This window comes from Pinus tabuliformis, chromosome 3_2 (assembly GCF_031772625.1).
Source record: "Pinus tabuliformis cultivar Carrire ecotype Pingquan chromosome 3_2, CPIR1, whole genome shotgun sequence".
Lineage (NCBI taxonomy): Eukaryota > Viridiplantae > Streptophyta > Pinopsida > Pinales > Pinaceae > Pinus > Pinus tabuliformis.
This window is the reverse complement of record NC_142302.1, coordinates 962,904,500-962,913,389: the sequence shown is the minus strand read 5'-3', so window position 1 is coordinate 962,913,389 and position 8,890 is coordinate 962,904,500.

Below are 8,890 nucleotides of genomic sequence, written 5' to 3'. Positions count from 1 at the left end.
AAAAAAGGGTTTGTCCATTGAAAAGGGAGGAGTTTCTTATTGAAATATTTTCTTTTTCAATAATAATTTTTTTAAAATTGGAAGTAAAAAAAACTTGAATTTCTCATCAAGAAAGAAGATGGTGTTGCATTTTTAAAGAGTTTTTTTTGGAAAGAAGAATGTAAAAAGGTGTGTACATTCATATTTAAAAAAAAAAATCTTTTTGTTACAGATCCTGACTTTGCTTGGAAAATATGATGAGTTTTAGTTTTTAAGAATGAAGACATTTATGGAAGCTCATGATTGTTGGGATACCTCACAGAATGGTTATGTAGAGCCGACCCAAGAAGAATTGGCAGCCATAACCAATAATGTGAAGAATCTAGCTATTGAAATCAGAAAGAAAGAGCACATAGCCAAATGTTTGATACAAAGCTGAGTCCATGAACTGGCGCATCCACAACAAAAGAAGGCTTGGAAATCTTGAAAGTTGCATATCAAGATAATGATACAATGAAGACTGTTAAATTGGAGACATTGAGAGCTTAATTTGAAACCTTGAAGATAACTGACAGAGAGAATGTGGATCAATACATGACTAGAGTCATGGGAATAGTAAATCTAAATCAACTCATTGGTGAAACCATTACAGATGAAAAGATAGTTGAAAAATCCCTTTGAAGACTACGCAAGAAATATGACATGGTTATAACAACTATTTTGGAATCCAAATATTTTACAATTTTCTCAGTAGAACAATTGTCTAGATCACTTATGGCACATGAAACAAGAATGAACTTGGCAAAAGATTTCATGGAACAAGCTTTCAAAGCACAACTTTCTTTTGGTAGAGGAAGAGGTAAAGGATATAGAGGCGGCAACAAGCGAGGTAGCTACGAAAGCAGTGGTAGGTCAAAACATCATCATGCAGCAGAGCAGTGGAGAACTCCACAAAAAAAAAAAAACCAGGGAAGTAGAACATGGATTAAATCTAATGTCCAATGATATTACAGCAAGAAATTTGGGCATTATGAACATGAATGCAGAAAGAAACAGTCAAATCAACAAAGAGGTAGTGCCCATCTATCCAACAATGAAGGAAAATCATTTGAAACAATGTTTCTTTCTTGTCATCTTTCTGAAGACACTCACAACAATGACCTTTGGTTGCTTGAGAGTGGTTGCAGCAACCATATGATAGGTAACAAAAATATGCTTTTTTATCTTGATGCTTCCATAACATCAGAAATTACTCTTGGGGATTTTTCTTGTATTAAAGTTGAAGGGGAAGGTATTGTCCCTATTCTTACTACACATAATCAATAGAAATACATAATTGATGTTTATTATGTTCCACATCTGAAGCATAACCTCATTCATATAGGAAAATTGTTGGACCATCGTTATGCTGTAATATTCCAAGAAAACACGTGTTATATCTATGACAAACCAACCAATAAAAGACTGATAGAAAAGGTTGAAAAAACCAAGAATGGGACGTTTCCATTGACTCTTAGAAGTTGAAATCTCTCATAGTCTTTAGTTAAAAATGTATCAAGAATAAATCAGTCTCAGCTGGGGCATTCTAGAGATGTCCACATCCCATTTAAGAGTCTATGTCTCCTTTAGAAACATTCAATCATGATATGTCTCCCTATTATGAATGCAAAATATTGTAATTTTGAAATTTGTGTTCTAGCAAATCATAAAATAGATAGCTTTCCCACATCTTCCTCTATAGAAAAAGAGCCTTCAAAGCTAGTCCATACAGATATATGTGGCCCAATGTAGACAAAGTCTATTGGTGCTAATATTTATTTTCTGACATTCATTAATGATTATAGCACGAAGATATGGGTGTATTTTCTTAAAAATAAATCACATACTTTCTCAATATTTAAAGAGTTCAAAGTAGAAACAAAAAAGAAAAGTGTAAAGTCATTTAAAGTACTTAGATCTAACAGGGGAGGAGAGTATAGGTCCAGTGACTTCAAATATTTTTTTCAACTACAAGGGATCATAATGTAGAACACAACAAGATATAGTCCACAACAAAATGGAGTGGGAGAAAGGAAAAAGCATTCAACCATGAACATGACCGGATGTATGCTTTGTGAGGAGTTGTCAAATAAATATTGGGCTAAATCAGTTTTGACAGTAGTGTATGTTCTCAACAGAACTCCAACAACCATTCTCCAAGATATAGTACCTTAAGAAGCATGCGATGGTAAAAAGGTAAATTTATCTCACTTTAGAATTTTTGTATGAGTACCATTTTCACATGTTCCTGAATAGCTAAAAAATTAGCTTGATGATAGGAGTGAAATATGTATTTTCATAGGCTATAGTGAGCAATCAAAGGCCTACATACTTTATAATCAAGTTACCAAGAAGTTTGTTTTAAGTAGTGATGAAAAAAAATTAAAAATAAATCTTAGTCTGATCATGTTAACGAAGCTCCAAATCATTCGTTTTATCCTCTACGACCACCAAGATTGCAAGTTCAAAAAGAACCATACCATTCTAAAATTGATACATCTTCAAGCAGTGAATCCACTAGTGATCCAACAACTCTGTAAGACAGTAAGAAAACAAGAAGCATCAGAGAAATATATGAGCAAGAGCATGAGTTTTACCAACATAATATGTTTTCATTTCTTTCATCTCAGCCAACCCATTTTGAAGAAGTAGTTAAATAAAACCATTGGGTAGATGCAATGAACTAAGGAATTGTTGCCATAGAGAAGAACCAGACTTCAGAATTAGTTTATCTCCTGAGGGACAAAACCACAATTGGTGTAAAATGGATATATAAGACCAAGTTGGATGAAAATGGAGAGACTGAAAAACATAAGGCAAGTTTGGTTGTCAAAGTATTCTCGCAATAGTTTTGTGTTGATCGTGGTGCAACCTTTGCTCCATTAGCAAGGTTAGACATTGTTAGAACCATTTTGTCCACATTATCTCAACACAAATGGAAAGTTTATCAACTTGATGTAAAATATGCCTTCCTAAATGGTATATTGTAGGAAGACGTTTATGTAGAGAAACCTCCTCGTTTTGAAGTTCCAATACAGGTTCATAAGGTATACAGATTCAAGAAAGCTTTGTATGGTTTGAAGTAAGCTCCAAGAGCTTGGTATAGTCACATCGACACCTATCTCATCAAAAGTGGTTTTCACAGAAGAAACCATGAGCCAACTTTGTATACCAAAGCTCATGAAGGTAAAATTATTATTATATTCCTTTATGTAGATGATCTTCTATATACTGTCAATATGATGTTAGAACACTTCAAAGGAGAAATTCAAATAGTGTTTGATATGACAAATCTAGGGGTCATGAAATACTTAGGCATTGAAATTCACCAATGTGCTAATGGAATTTTTGTTGGTAAAAACAAATATGCCATTGACATCATCCAAAAGTTGAGAATGACCAATTGCAAACCTGTCGATACACCAATTCCTTAAGGAACCAAACTAAGCAAAGAGGATGTAGCACAACTAGTTGATCCCACATTGTATAAAAGTCTAGATGGTAGTTTTCTTTATTGAATTGCAACTAGATCTCATATTATGTTTGCAGCGAGTTTTGTCTCTAGGTTTATGTACTCACCTAATATTTCTCACTAGAATGTTGCAAAAAGGATCTTATATTGGAGAGACAATAGACTATGGTTTGTTCTATACACATTCTGAAAATTGTTCACTTTCAGGTTATACACACAACGATTATGTAGGGAGTTTAGATGACCACAAAAGCACATTAGAGTATTTTTTTCATCTTGGAACCAATCTAATTTCATGGGCATCAAAGAAATAGTTAATTGTTTCAATATCTTCTGTAGGGGAAAAATATGTAGCACCAAATTCAACATCTTGTCAAGTAGTGTGGTTAAGAAGATTTTTGAAAGATGCATCAAATGTTCAAAAGGAGCCAACTCCAATTTACTGTGATAACAGTTCAATAATTTCTTTATCAAAAAACCATGTTTTCCACCAAAAGAGCAAGCACATTGACACATGTTTTCATTTCATCCCTAAGCTTGTCAATGATGGGGAAATAGTACTTGCTTTTTGTGGTTCCAAAGATTAGCTTGCACATTTTTTCACGAAGCCATTTGGCAAGAATGTATTTGAATTTCAAAAAGAGAAATTAGCCATTGTAATTGCCTCTATATGTAACAACTGAGATTAGGAGGGGATGTTGAGATATTAGTTTCACTGTATGCTAGGTGTCATCACATTTTATTCTCTTGTTGTTAGGTGTTATAGAATGTTCAATTTTACTTCAGTTTAGTCAAGTTCTACTACAATAATTTATTTTTAATGTTTTCAATGTCATTTATTTAGCTATTTTGAATATTGAGAAGATCAATCTCTACTCCAATTTTTGGTTTTCATTCTTTGTCAAATCAAATGCACACAATTTTTTTTCTTGGTAAGCGAACTAATTCTTGCTTATTACCAAAGGTATAAAGAGCCCAAATTTCATCCCATAAAAAATAACAGTTAAGAGTGTGGCTAGAAATTTTCCAGCAAGATGGATATAAACTAATATTAATAATCCACAAGGGTTTGTGGAAAAAAAAATTATGGGTGTAGATCGATCAAATATATACAGCTGTGAGGGATGTGAAGAAAAATAAATGTGGATATGAAAAGTAATGGTTCCTCGAGACAAATTTTTCTTGAAAAACAAAGAGTATAGAAAAAAAAAGCCAATGAGAGTAGTACAACAAGGCTATGGTTTTATTGATTTAATATTTTTTTCCCTGTAGATAATAACTTTGTAGATAATAACTTTTTAGACCTGACCTATGGAAATAAAGCATATAGAATTTAGAAATATGCATATGATAAAAGTAGTAGAGGATATGGGGTCGCCCTATACAAATTCAAAGTAAACTTGACACTAGATTATTCTCTTAGCTTCAATAAAAGTGAATTAGAGAAACACGATGCCTTATTTCCGTCATCTTAATGCAACAATGGTATGGTTGCGATAATTTCAAGAACTCCTACTTCTTGGAACTTCCTCTACATAGTTCTTACAAGTATTTCTTGCCTCACAACAAGCCACGACTCCTATCAAATATAGATAATTCCCAAGATATTTGGCAGTGTAGTGGCTCCTAAGTTGAAGTAACACCATACATTTAGTTGTGGAAATGACAAGTCATAAATCTAGTGTATTGCATTAAATTCTTATCGTCCATGTCAAATGAAATGTTTTCTATACAAAGTGTGCCAATGTTTACATAGTTGTTCCATGTTGGAAACTACATGATAGTCCATATTTAGAAACCAACATTAAAACCCTAACACTTGGCACATATCACCACATAGACCTAGTTTTAATGCTTGTCAAATAAGTTTATTGAGATTTAACTCTATAAGCCACCATCACGTAGATACAAATCTTTGATACACATTCATTATATCCAATTTCATTGAAAAAATTTAAAACCATAGATCATACTTCATTGGTGGTGAGTTGACACATTTGGAGACTTAGATCATATACTTTAGTGATATGTAATATTACAGGTTGACTTAAAAACGTGTACGTATTGCATATACCCTCCTATGAAGTATTATAATATCAACTAATTAATACTTAGAACCTTTGTTTAAGCTATGCGTGTGACCAAAAACCTGACAACTTTATAATTTTGAATCAATACCAAAGCTTGGATCAAAATCCTTACACGTTACTAATTTATGCCTTTGTGTAATCTTAAAATAATCTTATAAGTGAACACTAAAAGGGGAAATCTTTTTTCTTCTAAAAGCTTACTTTCAATCCAACGATCACAATCAAACTTTTGATAATATAAATAGCTATTTACCACTTTTTAATGATGTACTTTAATTTCATTACTAACGAAGGAGAATTGGGAGGATATAATGTTTCTTTTGTGCCTATACTACATATAAGGCTGATTTTATATATAAAGCATGTCAATGTTTTATATATAGTACTCAAATGAAAACCAAACTTGTGTGAACATTAACTTTAGAATATCAAATGAAGAATCTTGACATAGGTAGCCACGATAACATGCAAAAACAATGAAGTAGAGGAACTTCAATTATCAATGTAGCATGAAATTGAAACTTAAGAGCATCTCGTGCATTTCAGGATATGCATCAGTTCAAATCTGAAGCACATGTTCACCTTATACCACCCAGGGAGAAAGGGCCCCAACTAATGTTGATTTGAGAATTATTATTATTATTAGTTCCAAGTTTGTTCTTTGAGGAGGGAATTAACTAGTCATACAATATATTGGAAAATTTTGAAGTTATGTGTGTCAACATTGGCTACAACCCAAAGTGGTCTACCAGAGGTATATGAGAATTCAAAATTTTCTATTTATAATATTAACTTTCAACTATGAGTAAGAAGGAAACAAGTTTTCCTTTAGGGATAGGAATCATGGGAAGTGAGAGGTAGGACAAGGAAGGTTAAGTTGAGGTGTTTTGAGGCAAGGAATGGTAAGTTTTAATGTGCAATTATTATATCTCCATCTATGCACACAAACCATACGTTTTATTGCTTCCTTATTAATGAATTTGCTTGACGATATGTCAAGAATATTAGCTCAAGAATTTTGGAAAGAAACATACCTTCAACTAATTATATCAGAGAATGATTTCATTATTTATTTATTGGTATTGTTGTACATCACTCACATGAATTGTAGTATAAAAAGAAAAACTTTAAGAAAAGGTATGAAGAAATGGTATAAAAGAAAAAGAATAAACTAACAACAATGAAATGAGTAAAGTAGCAACCAAAAGGGAAGGAACTAAAATATAACCTAAATAAAAAGAGTAGAAAAAAGGGAAAATGTGTATGTATAAACAAAAAGGAAATAAAATGTTCTTGAGTTTAGTTAAGATGAAACTTGACATAAATGAATATGTCCTTATGCCACCATACAATTTCCAAGACTTCAAGAGTGTAAGGGTAAGGGATGAATCAAACAAATCCATATAACACATTAGGAAAACTGACCGAAATCCAAAAATGATCACCACATTGTAAAATATTCCATTGAGCATGGTCATTATAAGATCCAGTGCTACCATTCTCATGCTTTATGAATTCATATTCAAAAGGTTTGGGGTAGAAAAATTTAAAGGAGAATCATTTGCCCTCTCTTTGATGAAATTATGAAAATTCTTCTTGTAGTCATAAGGTATATTTGTAAGATTTATGTTGTTAGAAGTATACATGGCCTTATCAATATCCTCATAAGTACATTTAGTATTAGAGTGCAGGGGAAAAAATCCAAAGTCATGACTGCAACCATTTGCAAATAAGAATTAAAACATGTATCTATTTTTGCATTCTACGTAAAAAAAGTATCTCTTAGATCTAAGATGCATTCTTTTTTTCTCTTATATTGATTCAAAACATCGTTTTCTTCGTTAAAATTTTCTTTATAAACTGGTGTCAAATAATTATCTTCCCTAGTTTCATGTTCATTCGTCAAGTAGTGATCACAATTCAAGAAAGGATAGGAATTAGAGGATGAATTTTCCAAGACTTCTTCAAAGCTAAGAGTTAGTTCCTAAAAGTTACATTTTTTAATTCAATGTATGCCCTTGAAATGGTGTTATTCATGAGAATTAAAAAGAACAATATTTGTAGGCCAGCATATACTAACAAAAAGGGCTTATATCTTGTTTTGATGTGAAACGAGATGACTCTCCTTGCTTTATTTATCATAACGAAATTAAACATGATCTTCTTTAGTATGTGTCTTAAAATGAGTATCATTAAGAGGGAACATGTCAAAAAAAATTCATGATCAAAGACAATGTGGGAACATTGATAAGCTAAGGGTTCCTTAATAACCTTTCAAGATGAAAAATTATGAACTATGTGATTATCCTTAATTCTACTTTGTTATTAGATGCATAGTCCAAGTTCCATATGTGAAATTAACAGTCTTCTTAAAATTGGTTTTAACTATGAATCTATCATTTATAAAAGGGATGAAAATTTGAAGAATGTTTAAACCCATAGTGATACGATCCTTGTTTATGCAATATGGTTAAAATATTTCAATATTATGTTGTTGTTCATTCTTTTTTTAACATGGAAGACAAATAACATATTGATAACAAATGTAAATTCTTAATTCTAAATTTATAATGAATTTAGAGCAATCAAAATTAAAAAGAAAAATATTAATCCCACTTATAACCACTTATATATATATATATATATATATATATATATATATATATATATATATATATATATATATATATCGCAAACTTGAATTGTAGTTTCATGTTGTTATATAATTTGATTTGGTTAGTTTGGAAAGGCTATGATATAGTATGGATAATAATCCATAAGTGAGATTCCTACATACCTATTAGAAATTGGGATTAAAATATTGAAGAAATCCATTCTTTGTCTGAAGCATTATCAATGTTTAAGTGCAAGATTTGAGGGGAACCTGTGGTTCAATATTATGCACACGTCTAAAGCTTATGATGGGACCTCTTAAATTAAGGTTCATAGGACTAGCTCCAGGCTCATATGACCATCTCCAACTTCATAGGGCCATCATAATCAATGTGATACCATGAAAATTTATATTTTCATTCCTAAAACCCGATCATTATAGGGAAGGGATGCCATTACCTGTGTGACCTCCCTTCCACATTAGCTCCTCACATGGAGATAAGCTTAGAATTTGTATGAAACAAGTCAATTGGGACGTACCACATATTGCAGTTGGTAAATGCATTAAATTTCACTTTAAATCCTCTGTCTAGGGTTTCCTCTCACTCGTTTTATAGTATGTATTCAATGCCCTATGCTATTTTGTTCACGCCCACTGTGTGGGTAGTGTTCTCTATCGATGATGGCTCCTCTCAGC